The sequence below is a fragment of the Athalia rosae genome, chromosome 7, assembly GCF_917208135.1.
Source record: "Athalia rosae chromosome 7, iyAthRosa1.1, whole genome shotgun sequence".
In the NCBI taxonomy this organism is placed as follows: domain Eukaryota; kingdom Metazoa; phylum Arthropoda; class Insecta; order Hymenoptera; family Athaliidae; genus Athalia; species Athalia rosae.
The window spans coordinates 3,628,479-3,649,580 of record NC_064032.1 but is presented as its reverse complement, the minus strand read 5'-3'; the positions used below and the strand labels follow the sequence as shown (position 1 = coordinate 3,649,580).

The window sequence follows — 21,102 nt, the reverse complement described above, 5'->3', positions numbered from 1 at the left end:
TCTTTCTTCAACGCGATCGAGTAGAAAGATCGGATGAGATGCTCGGTAATAATTGTTTCCGATCGATGGACGGATCGTTCTCCATTTTCACCTGAACTTGACGAGTCAAGGAACTCTTCGGGAATCTAGATACCTTTTCGTGCGGTGCACGGTAACCGGTGCGGGGAGATCCGGGTGCAGAAATGCAAGCTGCATTTCCGTGCCGTAGGTTCCTGTTTTACTCGCGGTGAATAAAAGCTCAAGCTCACCGTCGTCCAGCAGCCGCTCACTCTCGCGTTCGAAAGGTGGATAGCTCCTGTATTTCGTTCCCTACGAAATGAGGATATCGCCCGAGCTTACCGTGTAGGGATAATCCGAGGATATCCTTCCCAGTTACTGACGGAAGGATTGTCGAACGCTGCTAACACAGAACGGGGAGCTTTTTTTCACTTTTTCTGAATAATTTTCTACCAAAAAAATCAGAACACTGCGATCAATGCTCAAAATCTGTGACAAAGTTTTTTTTCTATACATCTTCGGATGAATCGTGAATTTTTTCACACCGATTTATGAAATTCTGAGCAGCTTTTCAAGACATTCGGACAGCTGAATTATCGAATTTCAATATCTTAGTAGATTTTTGTTCGAAATTACTGAACAAAAAAAAGGAAAATTGGTATCCGAATCGGTCGTTCTTTTATCGAGTGTTTGACTCAATATTCGAGTCACTGAGAATTTTTTTTTTTTTTTTGGATAGTTCAAGCATTCTAAATTTCAAAAAAACTGTCCGTAAAGTGGCTCTACCTCGGTAGCGATTCTTCCGCTCAATATACTTTCGCCGCAAACCGCGAGTGAACTTTGAAAAAAAAAAATAAAATTAGCAAACCAAAATTGCAGATAAAAACTTTGAATAGTTTTATTTAAACGTTGAAACGAATAGAATGTAGAGAACGAAACAAAAAGAAAAAAAAAATCACGGTGAACGAAATGCGGTCCACGGTGTCCTAAAATTTAATTTGAAAACACCCCCGGGCAGCTCATGCGAGAGGTGCTGAGAATAAAAGCGAAATAAAAAAAGGAATGGAATAGAAAATTAGATGAAAAAAAAATGTTGAAGAGTAGAGAAAAAAAAAAAATAGATCCTCGCGTGCGTCGGTTTTAATATTACACGGCAGGCGAACGGAGTGAGCGGTAGCTGGACGACGACGGCGTTTAGCTGTAACAGAAATGTCCTTAGCTCGCGTGACAATTAAATTAAAAAAAGGGAATAAAAGAAAATGAAAAACTGTTAACCGTGACTAAGATAATTTTTTTTCCACATACTTCGCGTTCATTAATTTAGGATGATAGAGCGCGTTACATAAGGATTACGTGTAACCCGAATGTTTACATTGTTGAATATAATTTTTTTATTTTTTTTTTTTTTGTACCGTAATAATCCGCCCCTCCTATTATAACTATTTCTATGTGTAATAACCATAAAATACGCTCGTCATAGTGTCTCTTTATAATGTCCAAAGTGATTTTTCTCTGCGTGTACCGTACACGTACGGGTTACGTACGATTGTCCCGAAGAATTCCATCACGAGTTTCACCTTTTTTAAGACCTCGCAACTCATCCTTATAATCTATTGATTAAAAACCATGGATCGGTAATACTCACATATACATACATATATATCTCTTGACCGTGTCGCAGGGGTTTATCTTATTTTTATTCACGCGCATCGAATAAAGCTCGCGCTACGTACGTACGTACGTCCGCTACGTTCCTAAGGCGTGAAATTTTTGTTCAATCAATTTCTTGCCTCTGCAGCGTCTGCAATGAATTACGTAACGTCGATCATCGTCCACGTCCTCGTCCTCCTCGTCGTGTGCATTCTGTTATAATTACTAATTTATATCAATGGCTTGAAAAGAGCGCTGTTTGCTTACCGGCAACGCGTACGGGGTGGCTCGAAAAACCCCCTCCGAATCGACGGGAGAATAAAAAAGAGTGGTCAGCTTCGAAACGTGTAAAAATTTGACTCTCCGTTCTCCGGAATCACCAGCGCGATTCGCTAGGATCGGCTTCGATTTTTCTTCACGCTTTCGAAACTCCGACTCCGCGCTTTATTCTGTCGTAATTATTTTCGCCACCCCGTATATTCATTTATGCGTTCGCCGGTCTCGGTATTTATTGTACCTAATTATATGATATATATATATATATATATATATATATATATATGTATACACGGAGTAATAGCGGAGTGTTGCGATCACCGCGCTTTAGAAGCGCACTCTTATATTATATATTTTTCTTATCCTGAGCAATCCTGCCGCAGCGCCGACCAGAAGCACGACCACCAATAGCCCTCCCTCCCCCCCCCGTATGACGCCGGTGTACGCGTTGCAGAGAGAGAGACACGTACGTAGTTGAAGTGAAGTTTTAACTCACACAGAAAACCGATATATTCGTAACGTTAACCAATCGTAATTCGTGGGAATAAAGTCGAAACGCCCGTCAGTAGTTTTATGTCCATCCGTATTAATGTACGAAGTCCCTTCGTATAACGTGGATTTTTATCTTACGTACGATATAAAATTGTATAATGTAGAGGTGAGCTCGCACGCCCGTGTGTGTGATCTGTATACCCGTACGTGCGACTCGATCGTGTGATTGACCCGGGTAAAATGTGAATTGTGAAATGTACTCGCAACGTTGAAAATCTTCGTCGATTTCGGAAACGTCGGAAAAAAATAACGAGTAAATAATTTTTCGTCTTCCTATACTTTTTCGGGGGTGTACACGATCGATCGGGACGTGATCAGAAAGGTAACAACGATAATATTAATGACGATTATAATAATGGTAATAATGGTAATAATAACGAGTCTCGTAAAAAAGAGCGTTTGATCTTCCGCGCCCTTGAAAGGTTATTCAGATTTTATCTTCCTTGGAAAGAAAAAAATATATATATATATACGTACGTATATGTATACTACCTTACGAGAATGCCTCTTCTAATCTTAATTCGAGCATCTCGTCTGACGAGCGGGACGCGCGGGACGCACGTCGCAAGGACCAAAATCTCCTTGAATGAAATGAGGAGAAAAAAGAAAGAAATTTTTTTTCCAAAGTGAATAACAAAACTATGCCACCAGATGATGTGTGGAGATTGGAAAATTTTCTGAAGTTTCGTCGCTTGACTTTACCTCACGCTCTCTCTTCTGTCTACGCATATGGTAGCTATATACGCGTACTCCACTTCGTTTCGGTAGACAATTTCTTCTATTTTTCTTCTACTTTATATCCTGCTCTTTATATATTCGGGTACTGTATTAAAAAAGTATTAGTATTTATTTGTCGAGTTTTTTTTTCGTTTTTTTTTTTCATATATAACGACGTATTAGGATCTAAATCTATAATCTCTTTCGGTTTAAATAAGAGGACAGCTTATACATAAAACTAATCTTTTTTAATATTACATTTTATTTCCTTTTTTTCATCGTAGAATCTTCTGTGGAATTTTTTTCTATCAGATGCCATCCGGATTCTCAGATATACAGAAATAAGCCTCTTTCGATCGTGATTTTGTGTCAGTTAATTAAATTTTCACTTAATTTCAGTTTATTACTTTTTTTTTTTTTTCTCTCTGTCTTCGTGTAATATACGTTTCGCATATTAAATTCCATATTGAAACCCTATTACATTTGGACTCACGTATATTACGAAGGTACCAATATTTCAAGTTACAATTATAGAGGGGGCCTATAGATATTATATTTCAGATATGAAATCTGAATCAATGTATAATTGCGGCGTTAACGGTATGTATAATAACGCCGCGGGTGTTCGTCATCGTAAATTTGATCGATTTAAAAAAATTCTATTTATATTTATTCCTATTATTAAAATCGTATCGCCGAAATAGCATCGACAACAACAACAACAATTTCCCACTCCTCTCATTAATAGGATTATTGGGATGTGAGATCACTCTCGCCTCAGCGGATCAAAATACGAGCCGGCATCCTACCGCCGTACAAATTTATCCCCCCGAGTACCCCCTCGTACACACACAACCAACCATGTGAACTTTGACCTCGGGCAAGGTAATAACACAGTTTCGTACACAAGGTTAGACAAGTTCGGGACGCTTTCTCACCAGCGGTAACAACCGCGCGTCCAACGGATCGGGTCGCGATATCCATACTTATGTATTACCTACGTATATGTATATATTCCTATGTACTACGAGCATTGTCGTGTGAGCGTAGATCTTCTTTCTGTACGTATACGTGTATATAAGAAACCTGTACATCGGTCCATTTATACCGGTGTTATGTACGTCACGCACACGGTTTTATTTCAATACCAACTCGTAGTACGTATATAGGAGGTACCTTCTCGTTTTTCCCACACTGTACATAGCGGCGTTACTACTCTTATATATGTGTATCAAAACCACGGTACGTACGATGCGCCTGCATAAGTCGCACGGACTTCGTATCGGACTCGTCCAGTTTTAAAATCCCGAAAGGAACGCTAACGCGTTGATTTCATTTTCGGCAATTTCGGGGCTGCGAAATCGAACGATTTTTGGGGGGTTCTTGAGACTTCCACCTTTCGAAGAAAAGATCCTTTCTTGTCCGCGAATAAAATTGCGGCTATCCGAACTGCGGGTCCTCGATCCGATTCTCCTTGGAATCTTTTGACGCGTGAATTTTGCTCCAAAATTTAGGCAACGAAAGCAAAATCAAAAAAAACAAAAACAAAAAGGGAGAAGAAGGATACGAGAGGAAGGGGAAGAAAAAATTCCTCGTGATCGGGATTGCGGAGAGCAGAAAATTTCAGTCGCTAGAATAATCGTTCGATATCGTAGGAAAATTGGAGGGATGATAAAATCGTTGGCGATCGAGGTTTGCGAGTCGGTCGTCGTCGTCGTGTACGTACGTAGGGAGGGCGGTGTAAGTAGTAGCGGTAGCGGTCGCAGTAGCAGAAGTATCAAAGCGACAGAAATTGCAGCATCAGAAGTAGCAGCGGAATGAGGATCGTCAGTAGGAGTCGGAGGAGAGTTTCGTGTTGGTATATATACAAGTATATATATATGTATAGTATATATAGAAATGTGTAGCTTCAGCAACAACGGCGGACGGACAACGGACACGTGATATCCCGATCTCCTCTTTCTCGAACCTCGACGACGGCCCCCGCGCGGCCTTACCTCACATCAGTGAGAGCCACGGGGGCCGCACCGGGCGCATCGTTTCAGAAGAGCGGGAGAAAACGCGCGGCGCCTCTTTTATTCCACGAGCTTATTTAAAATCGAATCATTTTATCGGCCAACTTTGACGTTCGAACTTCATCCCGTCGAGATATTTTATAACGACCGAGCCGAGAACTGCGCGGCAAATAAAATCGATCGACGAAATTTTCAAAATTTCAAAACGCTGGCCTAAAAATACCGAAGACTTCAAATTTTTCGAACGTCGTATCCGAAAAGTTGAAAATCGAAAGATATAATAATAAGTCGCCAGACCAGAGTCAATCTCAGCCTACGACATAGGCCCTGTTTCAATATTTGAAGTTCAAGAATAAAAAACAAAGAGAGACAAAAAATGGGGAAGAAAAGCGAAGGGGCAGAATAAAAGGAAAAGGACGTTTGTAATCCCATTTCAATTATACTTATGGACCGTTTGAATACATAAAGTTAGACGGGGTCGAATCCGAGAGCCGTAGAGATTATACACTCAGAGGGGTGGTGGGGGTCATTTCGTTAATGACAATCAAGAGGGTTTTAATCAGTAGAGACTACTTCTTTATTAACCTCAAGGAGGTTCTTTCGAATCCAACCGAAGCGATGGAGAAGAATCGTTTTATAATTATCCCGTTTTTAATAAGGAAAAATTTTTATTCCATCGCTTTTTGTCAAGTTTCATTTTTTGGTTTCGCGATTTTATTTCTCGTTCACCACCTTACTGGATCCTGATCGATTCGACGCGATGTAAAGTTTTAGTGCGAGATGAAAAAAAACAATTATTTGTCAAAGACTCCTCATCAATCGTTTGGTAAATTAATTTATGCGAAGAACGTGAGTGCTATCCAATTGATCGAAATAATTCAATTTGAGAACGAAAAGTGCGCAATAATAAAATAAAACAGTGTGTGCAAATCGACTGAGACAATTATAAACTAAATTGTGTGACAACTGGTGAATGAATGGTGTGCCAAAAAAAATATATTTTCAAAAAATCTGTAACGCACGAAAATTGGGATTGGATTATCTATGAGCTGAGGTGAGTAAAACTGAAGGAAGAAAATTTTGTAATTATTTTTTATCAACGATATCGTAAATCGTGAAATTTTTATAATCGCGATCGATCGACGTTGAATAGCAATTTTTGCTTTCATCGCGTTGGGATTTTGATCACGTGTTTTCGAAGTTGGAAATAATATACTGTAAGCAAATCAGATTAATCGGCGGAAAACTACGACGATGAGGGTGCTGAATTATTTGTAATTTTTTTTTTTCCGCTGTCGATAAATAATGAAAATTGTAACGCAATACATCGATCCGAGTTTTATGTATTTTACAAGTCTGCGGTCGCCGTCTTATACCACAAACTTTCCTTTTTATGTAGACGTCCCTATGTGACGTAGGTGTGCAGACGGTATACGATGTATGGGGTATTCCACGCCAACTCGCACCCCTCCAACCCTAATCACTTTTATCCCAAATTATCTTTTTCCATGGCATTAGCCTCGCCTGTAGAGAATGATACAAAATTCCTAAAATTTTTAAAGTTTGAAAAAAGATCTCAAAAATTTTTTTTGCCCAAGACGAAAATATTTCAGACCGACTGGATCGTGGGCCGAATTTTCGCGACTGAATTGTCCAACAATTTTTCGCTAGGTTTCCTGACCAGGATTCGGAAGGTCTCAAAATCTTTGTATCGAAGACAAGATATTTTGGGAATTTTTGAGAAATTTTCGAAAGCAAAATGTCGAGGGGGTCGGAGGCGTGCGAGTTGTCGCGGAATGCCCCATATATATATATACACTCGTACGTCATATATGTATACGGGTGATCTTGGCATGTCGGCTTCTCATGATTCAATTAAATGCTTAATTCGAAAATTATACCTTTAATTGGTTAATTATAATAGTTCCCTTCGTGTTAAGGTAAATATTCATTAGGGATTCGGTTTATTTGCATAGTTATCAGTCGATCCCTCCCCTCTCTGTCTCTCTCTCTCTCTCTCTCTTTTCTTCTCTTTCTCCGTCTTTCTCCGACCGTCTCTTTCTATACTCTCATTAACATCACCAACTTAATTGCTGCACCGACGCACCTATACGTTAAACGTATTAACGCGTGAAAGAAAAATCGAATATTCCATCCCGGTTAACGACGTCGTGACGAATCCACGAAAATTTCAGAATCGCGAACCGAAGGAAGAAAAATTTTTATTCTCCCTAAAGAAAGACTTATTAAACTCAAAATCAAAATTTGAACTAAAGGGCTCTGAGCTTGCCTAAAATTTCTATACATAGAAGTCCTATGTACACGTATACATAATACACAACTTGAGTGAAGTTTTCTGATGGGATCAAAAACTTTGTCTATTCTGTGAATTATATTTATTGCATCAAGATTAATTACAGGAAGTGTCAAACTCTTCCAAATTAATTTTGACACCACCGGCTTACCTACCCCACGTATATACTCGCCTATGTATAACATAGTTCAGTTTTAATTAGTCAATAGGCCCACGCGATTCGACGTACACGTTCACGTCTCAATACAAAAAGTATATACGTAAAAAAAAAAATCAGATCAAAAAAAATGTCGAACGATTCACGCGACCGTTTCGATAAGTTTTTAATCCTGCACCCGAAGGAGCAAAAAATCGACCGTATTTTTTTTGTTTTCTCCCCTCTCCTTTCTCTCGACTTTGCCGCATTGATTTCATTCTCAGAGTGCATGGTATCGAAATTTGATTCCAGTTCAAATATTTCCACAAATTCCAATCCGATTTTTTTTATATTCCGCCACTCCCCTTCGATTCGATTCGATTCGAATAAAAATCTATATACGTTTCGAATTTTTTGCACCGACGTTATTTCGTTTAATTCTTTTTTTTCTATATATATTCTTTCCACTCTCGATCATATTTCATACACACGGATCGGCTGATGGTGTTCTAATTGGTACATTAAACTTTGGATGGGTTGATCGTTATTCTTCTCTTTTTCTTACCTTTTTTTTTTTTTTTTATTTTTTTTTCTTTACTCCGGTTAGGTACGGTTAGAACGTATGACGTTTGAGAAGATCATTTCTAAGATACATTCGAGACGGTGTGTGTCACGTACGGGTATACCATGTACACACGTTTCATACGTATGTATACGTACGTCGTTTTGACTCTACGCTTTAACAAGTATACAAGTAAAAAAAAAAAAAGAAAAAAAAAAAAGGAAGGAAAAAAATACGAATGTACAGCACCGTAACAAAATCCTTGTACCGATAAATCACCGAAATATAAAACTGTCATATCCAAATTATAATACCGTCGTTATAATAAATCGAATTTTTAGATAAAGACCCGGAAAAAAAAAAAATAAAAAAAGGAACAGAATGCACGTGACGTGTGTACGCGCGGTCTGATCGGTAGGAAGTTTTTTCGTCCTTTTTTTTTTGGAAAATATCGCTATTGTTGGACACGAAATGCGACGAGAGCTTTTCGAGCTTGCGTATAATGCGAAAAAAGAAGAAAAATAAATAAAATTACGATACGATAATTATAACTCGGAGATTTCTCTGCGTTATAATCGTACCGTGTGCACGCGCAGCTCTGTAGCGGAATGGGGGATGGAAAAAAAATTGAAGAGAAAAATAAAGGAATATCGTAACGGTTGTAAATGATCTTATGTGAAAATGAGAAATTCTCGACGATTGTAATATACGCGAGGTATATTTTTTAAACCACATAAAGCCGTAATCCGAGTCGCTTACATATATATATATACGAACGCAGGATAAGTATGCAATATACGTGTATACGTATAAAATATACCCGTGAACGTGAGAAAAAAATCAAATACGGTACAACGTGGTTGAATTTAGAAAAACGATCTTAAAAAATTATATTCAATCATTCTTCTCTTTTTTTTTTTTTTTTTATTTTCGACTTTTTTCTTTCAATTTTTTCAAAGTCTCTTCTCCGTTCGCATTCGTATTCAAATAGCCGCGTGTTAAAAGGCCAGCGGATACATACATTATATCATTCATGCGATCGTTTTAAAGAGACCGTTAGGTATACGTTAAATTTACTTGTCTTCTCCTGTTTTTTTTTTTTCGCACATTAATTTTTTGTCCTTCGAATTCAAAAGTCAGAGGTGTGAGTTATCTGGCTTTGTTGTACGAATAATTGAAATTTATTTTCAAAAAATTGTACTTTCGGTGAAACAAAAAAATCACCGTTTATATTTAACATCATTCGGATGAACGATGAAGGAATCGCGAATAAAGTACATATGAAATACGCACACGGGTATATCGTACGTACGAAGAGAGGAGAGGGCATCGGTTTTTTTTTCTTTCGTTTTCCATGTGGTTGAAAAGTGAATTTAAAAAATGTTAATTTAACTTATGTATTTTTCATGCGGTTAACGAGGTGAAATGAATACCGAGACAGGAGTATTACGGTGACTTCTCCTCTCGGAAATTTCTTCTCGTTCTCGTTTCTCCAAACAGTTTTTGGTCTCGTGTTTTTTTTTCTATTTCTTTTCCTTTTTTTCTACTCCTCGTACTTTACATACATTCGTATTACAAATTTTGAATAAATTACCGATACGCGACCCACCGTATTTCCGTTCAACCTACAATCTCCATTCTCAGAGGTCAACCGCTCTACTCGCCCGCACAACTTAACCCTCTCTACATTATTTTTGAATCATTGATTTCTCGATCCGCCTCCTTCCCCGGCTCTGTTTCATCCCTTCGTTCATTTCACAGTTTCTGATGGCGAAGCCGAAAACGTAACGTAAAAATTGAGTTGTAAATTTTTCGAGATAATAAAAATCGCTGCGGGGGGTGGGGGAGGGAGAAATCGACGAAAATCGAACACCCGGTATGTTCGAATACTTGTAAGCATGCCCTATTACGCGTTTAAACTGTATTACAATACAATGGAATGGAGGGTGACCCGCTCTATGTTAACCTTGAATGTAAGTACTCGACATGCAAGTTCGCTACCGAAGACTGTTACCGCATCTATGCCATGTTTGCGTACATATATGTACGAGATATACATTACACGTATTATATATATATATATATATTTTATATACGGAATGCGAGCGGTAATATTCATGTCGAAAGACCCGCACGGTGCACCGCTTCGCGGTTAAACCGAGTTTGAATTTTCGATAATTTTTATTTTTCGACTCCTTCGGATGAGGGGAAAATGGGGATGAAAAGGGATGAAAATTTGATCATTCGCCACCTCGCGGGATATTTCAACGCGTTCCCGTTTCGGTAGAACGCGTAGGTGCATCACTTCTCCAGAGGATGAATTTATACACATATATCTCTAATGACGTTCGCAGAGCAGCAGTTGCCTTTTACGAGGGTTATAGTCGCTGTACAGTAAAATGTAAATGGAATAAAAAAAAAAAAAAGAAGAAAGAAGTAGCAGCGAACGCTAAAGCCAAAGTAACAGCGGCAAACACTGCCTAGCAGCTTTCAGTTCGAAGCGAAAGATTCTTATACACGCCGTTCGCTGTTTCTCTTCCTACCCTGAACCGCGTAGCAGTTCAGTACCTCCTACTATTACTACCACTACTCCGATTCATCGGACACTCCAAAGATAGTACTTTGATAAAATGTATATAAGTAGCTATGGGATGGCAATGTATATATATATATATATATACAGGGACGGGGATATAGAAGGATGCTCTTTTCTATGTTACATATACCATTGGGTATCTGTATCTACACACATCTGCGCTCGACTAAACTTCTTCGATATATTTTTTTTTTCTTTCTTTCGATTTTGATTCCTTTTTTTTTTTCTCCGCTCTCCCCTTTCCTCCCTCGCGTATACCTATACCGGCTAATCGTCAATCTTCGAAGATCGTTCGTGGAATGCAAATGCTCCCATACGTAACTGGGAAATGGTCGTAACTATTCGGAAGACGAGGACACACACACGTACGGCGAGTATATGGGGTAGCCCCGACGAAACGGAGGAAAAACTTTTCGAGCGACAAAAAAAAATTTCAAACCGTTGCAAAAAACGAAAAAAAAAAAAATAATGGAAGAGTGATATTCGCGTATCTGCTTGTACGCGAAAAGTTCAAATCTCGCATATATTCGAAAAGCTCGATCCGATTTGGGGTCCGGTGAAAAGCAATCGTGTTTCACACCCCACGAAATTCCCTAATTTATGATCATTAATCAAATTAATTACAATAATTTTTCACACGCGTGTATCTAATTGAATAAAAAAAACACCATACCCAGGTATAATAGATTGATTATAAATAGATATTAGAAAATTAGCTTCCGAGTTTCTACTCCTAGCTCAGCTGTAGATCGAACTATAAATTCCGTACATACGGGGTGGGTTCAATTATCTAGAAAAAAAAAAAAATGGTGACTTGGCGCTAAACGTCCTATACCTATAACGTTATACGTTCGAGTATATTTTGTGCACCTGACGAAGTGCAAAAAAAAAAAAAATGCAAAGATAAAAAAGAGTTAATAAAAAATAAACAGTCGGAGGGGCATGGGAATAATAAAACAACGTGTACGAAAAGTTGGTTCCTCGAAGAAGCGATGAGGGATGGTGATGGGGGGGGGGGGGGGGGGGGGCGTTCGGTGCCGCCGTCGGTGCATGTGGTGTTTTCCTCGGTTAAGTTTAAAGTAATATATAAGGCGGAGCGAGAAGAGATATTCGGGATATAGCCCTTCGTCCGAAGGTCTGACCCCGTAATTATATGCTACACACGTTGTGTACCGGGCCCCACTGCATACGGGATCAAAGGTCAGGGTTATAAGGTGCACCGCGCGCTGGACACGCGATCTCGATACGTTGAAAAAAAATCAAAACCAAAGGGAAGAAACGAAAAACGAAGAGTAAAAAACTTCGAAACGAGATCCACGGTCGCCACGAGGCGATGAGTGTAAAATCGCCTTCGGAGTTTTTCGAATTTCTTCTCGTTCTCGTTTTTCTGTCAATTCGGAAAAAAGCCGATGGAAAGAGAGAGATGCCGGGGGGAGAAAAAAATCGTGACGAAGATGCGTAATTGTCTCGCGACAAGAAACGAAAGAGAGAAAAAAAAATGAACGAATGAATGAATGAAAAAAGAATTGACGGCATGCGAACACCGAGGCAATTAGAGACAACGTACGCGGAAGACGTGAAATTATGATGGAAAATAGAGTTTGTTTGACGTTCGTCTTTTTCAAAGTGCAATTGCAGCCGCGGCGCGGCGATACAACGTGTGTAGGTGTAATAGCTGCTGCACCGGCAGATGGAGAAACGGTGGAATTTTAATTAAGCTGATTTTTTTTTTCTCTCTCTTTTTCGCCTTCGTACTTCGTATTTATATTTTATGTTGTTCCGCCGCCACCTCTTCTTTCCCCCCCCCCCCCCCCCCTCTCTTCGTTTTTTCGCGCGAATGAAATATTTCACCCGTATTTATTAATATTTATTTCGTTCATATGTGTACTCTGCACTCACGCGTGCACTGTACTCGATACCATGCCGTACAGACGGGGTGAAACTTACGTTTAATTTAGTGTGGGAAATGCAATTTTAGTGCATAAATTGTATGAACACATGCGAAAGGGTTTATTGTTAGGGTTTTATACCCGGCATCCGGTGAAACTGAAGAAAAAAAAAAAACAAAACAAAACAAAACGAGAAAAAAAAGGAGAAAAATATATTTAATAGCGCTCGGATGCACAAATCGTTGCTCGATTGCGTGCACAGATTTTACCCCGGATTCAGGACTTCGCATGAACTGAACTGCAGTTGTAATCCTAATTACGTGATTTCAATGCGCTAAATTCTTGGAAATTTTAATTAATATCGCGTCAACGCTCTCGGCCCTCTCTTCATTCGGTTTCTTCTTTTTTTCAAAAAATTGCCAGAGTGTCTCTTGAACGAAAGAAAAAAAATTAGAAATAAAAAAAAACCATGAAAGAAACGTCGCTTCTTTAAGATTCACATGGAAACGTCTTTCGAAAATTGACAAATTCTGCCGATTTTGCGGTGACGTAGATTTTCACTCGGCTCTTTCGATCTTCGTTTCGTCTCTCCTTTTTTTTTTTCTTTCTCAAGTTTCGCGAGACGTGGTCGACGGTTCGGGGTGAAGAGCGATAATGAAGGGGTGAGACGTCGTCGGGCGCGTCTCGACGAGGCAAAAATCAGGGTTGATGGCTTATCCATAAAAATCAAGATATGTAACGGTTTTACTTCACTCGGGGTGGTTTCGGGGGCGTTTCGTTCGGCTGAGATAAGTAATAGCTTCGAACATCAGCACATGATCGTCATAATCTTAAAGGGGTCCGCTACACCAATGTACACATTTGTATATACATATTATGTATACGTACTCGTGTACACGGGTATTATATATACCGCGCTGTACATATATGTATGCATAGATATCCAACTTACGATCTGGTCACAGGTGTTTTTCTTTTACTTTATTACAACCACATGATTGCATATATAACCTACTGTGTTATTACCTACTCCACGGTCGTGGGCAGCTGTGAGAACAAAAAAAATTAAATGGAAATAAATTTGAAAAAGGAAAAAAAAACAAAAAAACAAGGGAGAACGAAGAAAGCGGAAATAATCGAAACGAGATTGGAAAAGTCCTTCTATTCCTTTGGTTCGGAAATCGCGAAAATTATTTCGAGAAAATCTTCGGTTACAGGCGAATATCGTACTTTCTCACGAGTGAAGACGTTTTCGTTGCAGTGGCGGAGGTTTCGAGTCTCGTCGTCGAGGGGTTTGAGTTGGTGGTGGGCGTTTAGGGCCTCCGGCCTAATCACAGGCTCTGCCTTCACTCGCGGCAACGTATGCACGGGTTAAAAGTATCCGGTAATATGGCATGGGAACGATCGTGCATTACTCAAAATTCTCGAGGAACGTAAAACAAAGAAAAAAAAAAAAAGAAAAAATTCAGGCAATGTTTATTCTGTATACTTGAAATCATCCGGAATTCGAAATGTGATTTCGAAGAGCGTCCAACGGTGTCAAGAAAAAATGGGACGGTACGGTTTGACCGGGTGAATTCCGCGAGTGATTTACCGCGGTGTCCGTTGCATCGCTGAGGAATCGACGTTACGTGAAACGTATTTGAGGATTACGGACGTTCGTTGTTTCCTTTCAAAATTATTCGGTTCGGAGATATGAATTTTAAATTACGCGTCGTTGGAGAAGAGGACGACGATAATCCGAAGAAGAAGATGATCGCGTCGCAGTTACACTTTCACGGTCGATCGGTCGCGAGGGTTTATTCATCCGGGACGCGGAGGTTGCGAGATATCGTCCCGATATCTTTTAAACCCGGATTTGAATATACCAGAAACTCCGAGCTGGATGATATTTATTATTCATTATCGTGCGAGCTTTACTGTTCGATCGATAGCGAGATATTACTGGCCCAAGAGGCATTTGCACCGGTACGGCTAACAGTACTGCCGATTCGCTTCCGAATCTAATCGATGGATGATATCGACGAAAACGGGGCTTGTTTCACTCCTTGTCGTCATACGATAAGAGAAAACCGTCGAGATAGTCCTCAAAAGTGGGACGAGAATCGAAAAGAGAATAAGAAGAACGCCGGATCGTTTCGATGTGAGAAACTTACAACATCGTATGGTCGGACGTTTGCATTTTTGTTCGTTTTGTTTTCTTTTTTTTCTGTTTTTGTTTTTGTTTTTGTTTTTTAACGGGTATATGGAGTCGTGACGCAGCTACCGTTCTCGCGAACCTTTTTCCCGCTGACTATATGTGAGGTCGTGATGATGCACCACCGGGTCTTCTCGGACGGTTTTATAAGCCTATATAGAGGAGAAGCAGGAGATCGGAAGCAGGAGCCAGCCAGCGAGAGCGGTCAGCAAAGATCACCAATTGTAATTCACCGTGGGTGGTTTTCGTAGCATCGCTAATGCCATTGAAAAGACCAACGTCCGTTATTCTTCTATCGGTTTTTCGTTTTTTTTTCACTTTTTTTTTTTTTTCCTACCATCTCGAATCACGTTTCGAAATGTTCCCATGAATCGGCGTTAGGCTAAACCTACTCCGTCCACCGTAACTCCGTGTTTTCGAATCATCGTCATTTCGACGACCACGAGTCGTACGGTGAAAACTGACCGGTTTTCATTGGAGCAAAAAAAGTTTATTTCCACGTAAATCGGCGTTTTCCATATCGCGATAACTCGCGCTTCTACACGAGCCGTAAGTTGGTTGTTTCTCCGTTTTTTTTTTTTTTTGTTTTTTTTCTCCTCACGTATCGTCGCGATTCATCGACAACAATGAACTTTATCGGCGTATTGACGCTATTAATTACGCTTGCGTGTCTGGCAACCGTCAGAGTTTCGTTCAAGCTGCTGCGTAACGTACGTTACATCGTTGCGCGCCGACGTTCCGCTTACACCCGTACAGGATACAACGCTTTCATATACTATACCGATTCCACTCGGTATATACCAAGAGTTCCATACGAAAGTGGCCACTCCATACGCCTGACTAGCGACAACTCATCTTGCGTTTACCAACACACGAATTTTTCACGTGCGTGAACCTCCGTCGGTATCAGCAGTTAGGAGCGTGCGAAAAATCTGAAAATTGGGATCTTGCCAGGGCCCCTGAAGCAGCTGCTGGCGCCTCGCGGAGCATTTCCTCTCGCTTTTGAATCCAGCAAACAAATAGTCCAAGCGTCGCAAATGTTGCATTCACATTCGCAGGAAAGATTGAGTCCAAATTATTAACAACATTTCCGAGCCACTGGAATTATTCGGATGCGGAAATTTATGTGACGTTAATCAAAAATTCGTAGTTTATAATTCGGTACAGTGTAAAACGTGATTTGGCAGACGGAATCCTCGAAGCGCACCATGAAGAGCACAATCAATAAAATCAGAGTAGGTAAGTGTGAAAAATTATTCTACTACAATTTGCGTAGAGATGAATTTGCATGAGGATGATACGGATTCTCTGAGGTATTATTTAGCTGAGTTGACTTCCATCCGCTTAAAAGCATGACACAAAAGCGGAGTATTTCAATCAGGACAAATCAAAAGCATTTGTGACCAAGGTACAAAACATTCACTTTATTACGTGATGATCAATTTTATTAGGTCATTAAAATCAACAAGTCTGTTATTTTCAATAAACATTGGTAAGGAAAAATTTATAACACTGCAACTTTGTTGAATTTCAAGACTCGTACAAATGATGAATCGATGTTGAAAAACATCGGTTATTATAAAAAACCACACATAACACTGAAGACCTGATTTCAATATCTGAAACAAAATAATACATCGATACAAAATCAAAAATGTATGTAAGGAATCGTCGATGTAACCACTGTTACTTCCCTCACATCGCATTCGCAAAGAAAAAGATTACAGCAATGTTCCGCCAACTACCAGTGATTGTGATGACTCTTTTCAAAACTCAGCAACGGTACCGACAAGAAGTCACCTGGAAGATGACCAAATCCCAACCACAAAAGATATTCGTGGGACAAACCTGCAGCAATCACGAAAAAATTATTATTGACAAAATTGTGTCTTTTGATGCGATAACTGTGAAAAAAATATTTTCAAGAACATTAAATAAATGGTATTCATACCTCTGCCAAATAATTTGTTGTTCAAAAATAAAGATGTCTCCCTGAAGATTGGATGACAGCTTCTGGAACCAGAGAACAAGCCTATACAAGTATGAAAAAAGATGTTTTAAATATGCAAAACGCAAATTACTTCGTGATTCAGTTTTTGAGAAGGATGTTGGTCGATGGTAAGCGGTTGAGTTCTTTCAAGCGGCAGTGACGTTCAAGCCTTGGAGCAATTGGAATCGCTCCTGAGATATCTTGAAATTGACAACAAAATAGTTGGAGCAGCAAATCTAGAAAAAAAATACATCATAATTACACTCAAGTTCATGAAGAATATCAGTTTAGGTATTTTGAGCATTACCTCGATTTCCAATGGACTTAGATCTGGAGATCTCGGAGGCCATGATATCGGTCCCTGCCTGCCGATCCAGCGTCCCGGAAACTGGGCATCTAAATACTGCCTCACGGCCAAGGTATTATGAGCCGGTGCCCCATCTTGCTGGTACCAGATCGGAGGACCCTTACGATGGAACACAAAGATTGTTGGATTCAGTTTATGTTATTAAGATTCAATGATTCATGATGTTACATAACGAAAATCATTGTCAATGAATGGTAGACTAGTTCATTGTGGTAAGACCAGTGATAGTAAAAATTTTTGCAATCACTGTTATACTTATACTCACATCTTGCTCGATAGCCCTAACTGCTGGGACGATCTGGTCTACCAACAGCGCCAAATATCTCTCGCCGTTTAGATTGCCATTGATGAAGAATGGTCCTATGAGCTGGTCGCCTACCATGCCAACCCAGACATTGACCTTTAAGGGGTACTGAGTTCCGGTCTCTATCATCACATGGGGATTCTCCCTAGCCCAAAATCTGGTATTTTGGCGATTTGGTGCCAATTTAACAAATAGCAAATATTTACATTTTGCGCGTTTGGTTGATCTCAAGACGGCAGAATTTGTCCCTTATCATTCGTCCTACCAAACGCGCAATATGTAAATAAAATCTGATTGGTTTTACTTCCCCCCTTTATCACGTGCGAATTTCCACAAATCAACTGTATCAAGGTGATTCTTATGAACAGATTGTGAGTCAAAGATTTCTTACAGACGATTGTCAAGTATTTATTGCGATTTTGAGGAGCTTTTGGCGATTTTTTGAGCTTGCGAGGTAGTGCTTAGAACTTTGAGATAGAAGCGGTGATTGTTCGTGAGAATTGAAGGGTTCATTTGATAATTGTAGAACTAAAGTTGAGGTGTGAGGACTTTTGCAGACGGGACACTTTTGTGCAGTCGAATGTTTTTGGGGATTTAGGACACTTGAAGTGCGATTAAGTTATTTTATAAAGATTATCATTTATCCTAGATTTTATAGGAACACTTCTGAGTGCAGTTAAGGTTGGGTTGGATTAAACTTTCTCAGGGCTGTGTGTGTGTGTGCTTGGAGAGTGCAGTGGTTTTTTAAGTTTCATTTAGAATAAGTAATAAACTTTGCGTGATGCCGAATATTGTGTACACGGTCGCGGAGAGGATAGGGTGGATAGTGGCCTGGATAACTGGCGTGAGCTACAGACGCATCCGCGATAATTTCGCCGCAGAGCACGCTGATCGGCCGATTCCGTCGAAGAGCACCATCCAAAAAACGGTGGATAAATTCGTGACAACCGGCGTTATAGACCCGTCTTTAAGGACGTTGGAGTTTCCCCGAAAACGCTTGAGCGAGGACACCGTACTCCACATTTGCCTGGCGGTAGAGGAGGGCATGAATACGTCCTGTAGGCAGATTGCCCAAGAACTAGGGTTGGCGAAGACCACCGTATGGAGGGTTCTCAAGGCCCAAAACTTCAAAGCATATAAATTACAGGAGCATCAGGAACTCCTCGAACGCGATAATTTCCAGCGCATGGAATTTTGCGAAACCATGATTGAGATCATCAATGCCGACGATTCGCTCCAGGACCGCATCTGTTATACCGATGAGTGTACCGTCCAGTTGGCAGGGGCACCAAATCGCCAAAATACCAGATTTTGGGCTAGGGAGAATCCCCATGTGATGATAGAGACCGGAACTCAGTACCCCTTAAAGGTCAATGTCTGGGTTGGCATGGTAGGCGACCAGCTCATAGGACCATTTTTCATCAATGGCAATCTAAACGGCGAGAGGTATTTGGCGCTGTTGGTAGACCAGATCGTCCCAGCAGTTAGGGCTATCGAGCAAGATGTGAGTATAAGTATAACAGTGATAGCAAAAATTTTTACTATCACTGGTCTTACCACAATGAACTAGTCTACCATTCATTGACAATGATTTTCGTTATGTAACATCATGAATCATTGAATCTTAATAACATGAACTGAATCCAACAATCTTTGTGTTCCATCGTAAGGGTCCTCCGATCTGGTACCAGCAAGATGGGGCACCGGCTCATAATACCTTGGCCGTGAGGCAGTATTTAGATGCCCAGTTTCCGGGACGCTGGATCGGCAGGCAGGGACCGATATCATGGCCTCCGAGATCTCCAGATCTAAGTCCATTGGACTTTGCGTTGTGGGGTTGGATGCGCCACCGTTTTTATTCTGCAGGAGAAGTTCTGAGAGATGTTCCGTCGGCCCAGCGAAAGCTGGTCGAAATTTTACATGGAATGGAGCCGGCAATAGTCAGAAATATGACGAATGCCTTTTACGATAGAGCTGGCTATTGCTCGGCAGCAGAAGGCGGTCATTTTGAACATTTGATAGGTGGTCGGTAGGCTAATTCAAAACGTGACGAATGGAGTGTTGGGCCACTCCGCTTGAGGGACAATGATATCGTGAATACTTGATGAACTGGAAGTACAAAAACTGAAACTGCTTCTTTTTCTAGAACACTGGAAAGATACCCTTTGTCTTCGAAGAATGATAACTGCAGCTTCGAAAACATTAGTCGCCAATCTTCAGAATATTTTCTTTGGAAGAAGAAATGCAAACTAACTGAAACTTGGAAGAGTGCAACCGCAACTCTTGTAGACAGATACTTATCAACTGAGAACGTCCGAATCAATGGATATCGGAAGGTACTAGACTGCCTTTCTTTTACAAATGTTCCAAACGCTTCTCGTGTATTCGAAGGAATGGAACAGCTGCTGTGTAAACGTCAATTTCTAATGGCAAGGGGACTTTGAAAGTGTTACATCACACTTGAAAATTGAAATGGAGTTTGAAATTCCAAAAACTTGAGAGAAATTCACCGCTACTTTTTCAAAAACTGTGTAAAGATTCTCTGTGACTGAAAATCTTCGAAATGACTGATATGTAAAGGAAGTCGACCGCTTTTATCTGCAAAATTTCAAAAAGGCACTCTGCGTCTTCGAAGCATGAGATTTGCCGCTTTGTACACCTCAACTCCTGCAAGCAAGGAGACTTCGAAAATGTTACACCACACATGTAAAGTGAAACTCGACGAAAATTTTTGAAATCGGGATTCAAAGATCTTGTCAAGATTTTGCAAAGTATAAAAAAATATGAAGTTCTGCAAACCTCAATTGCAATCTTTCAGAGACTTTATAAGGAATTTCCTCCAAGTTGTATACCAAAAAGTTACAGCTGCTCGGAGTAGAGTATTGAATCACTTTTCATTCTAATGGAGCACCTTCGGGTCTGGAAATCAGATGACTGCTGCTGTCGTGAACTCTGCATCTTAAACCTCAAAGTAGTTCGGAAATCGAGGTGATGCTCAAAATACCTAAACTGATATTCTTCATGAACTTGAGTGTAATTATGATGTATTTTTTTTCTAGATTTGCTGCTCCAACTATTTTGTTGTCAATTTCAAGATATCTCAGGAGCGATTCCAATTGCTCCAAGGCTTGAACGTCACTGCCGCTTGAAAGAACTCAACCGCTTACCATCGACCAACATCCTTCTCAAAAACTGAATCACGAAGTAATTTGCGTTTTGCATATTTAAAACATCTTTTTTCATACTTGTATAGGCTTGTTCTCTGGTTCCAGAAGCTGTCATCCAATCTTCAGGGAGACATCTTTATTTTTGAACAACAAATTATTTGGCAGAGGTATGAATACCATTTATTTAATGTTCTTGAAAATATTTTTTTCACAGTTATCGCATCAAAAGACACAATTTTGTCAATAATAATTTTTTCGTGATTGCTGCAGGTTTGTCCCACGAATATCTTTTGTGGTTGGGATTTGGTCATCTTCCAGGTGACTTCTTGTCGGTACCGTTGCTGAGTTTTGAAAAGAGTCATCACAATCACTG

At 40.0% G+C, this 21,102-nt stretch overlaps 1 protein-coding gene across 2 annotated transcripts in view; it reads left to right on the top strand.

Moving 5' to 3' along the window:
• Positions 1 to 21,102, top strand: part of LOC105683115 (unconventional myosin-IXAa) — a 182,197-nt gene that overhangs the window by 133,097 nt on the left and 27,998 nt on the right. The window contains exon 1 of one of the 2 annotated variants that reach the window (XM_020856114.2): positions 5,207 to 6,261. The exons of the other annotated variant lie outside the window; for it this stretch is intronic. The gene's annotated coding sequence lies outside the window, so the exon portion shown is untranslated. Of the gene's footprint in view, positions 1 to 5,206; positions 6,262 to 21,102 lie in introns of those variants that run through there. 2 annotated transcript variants of the gene reach the window in all.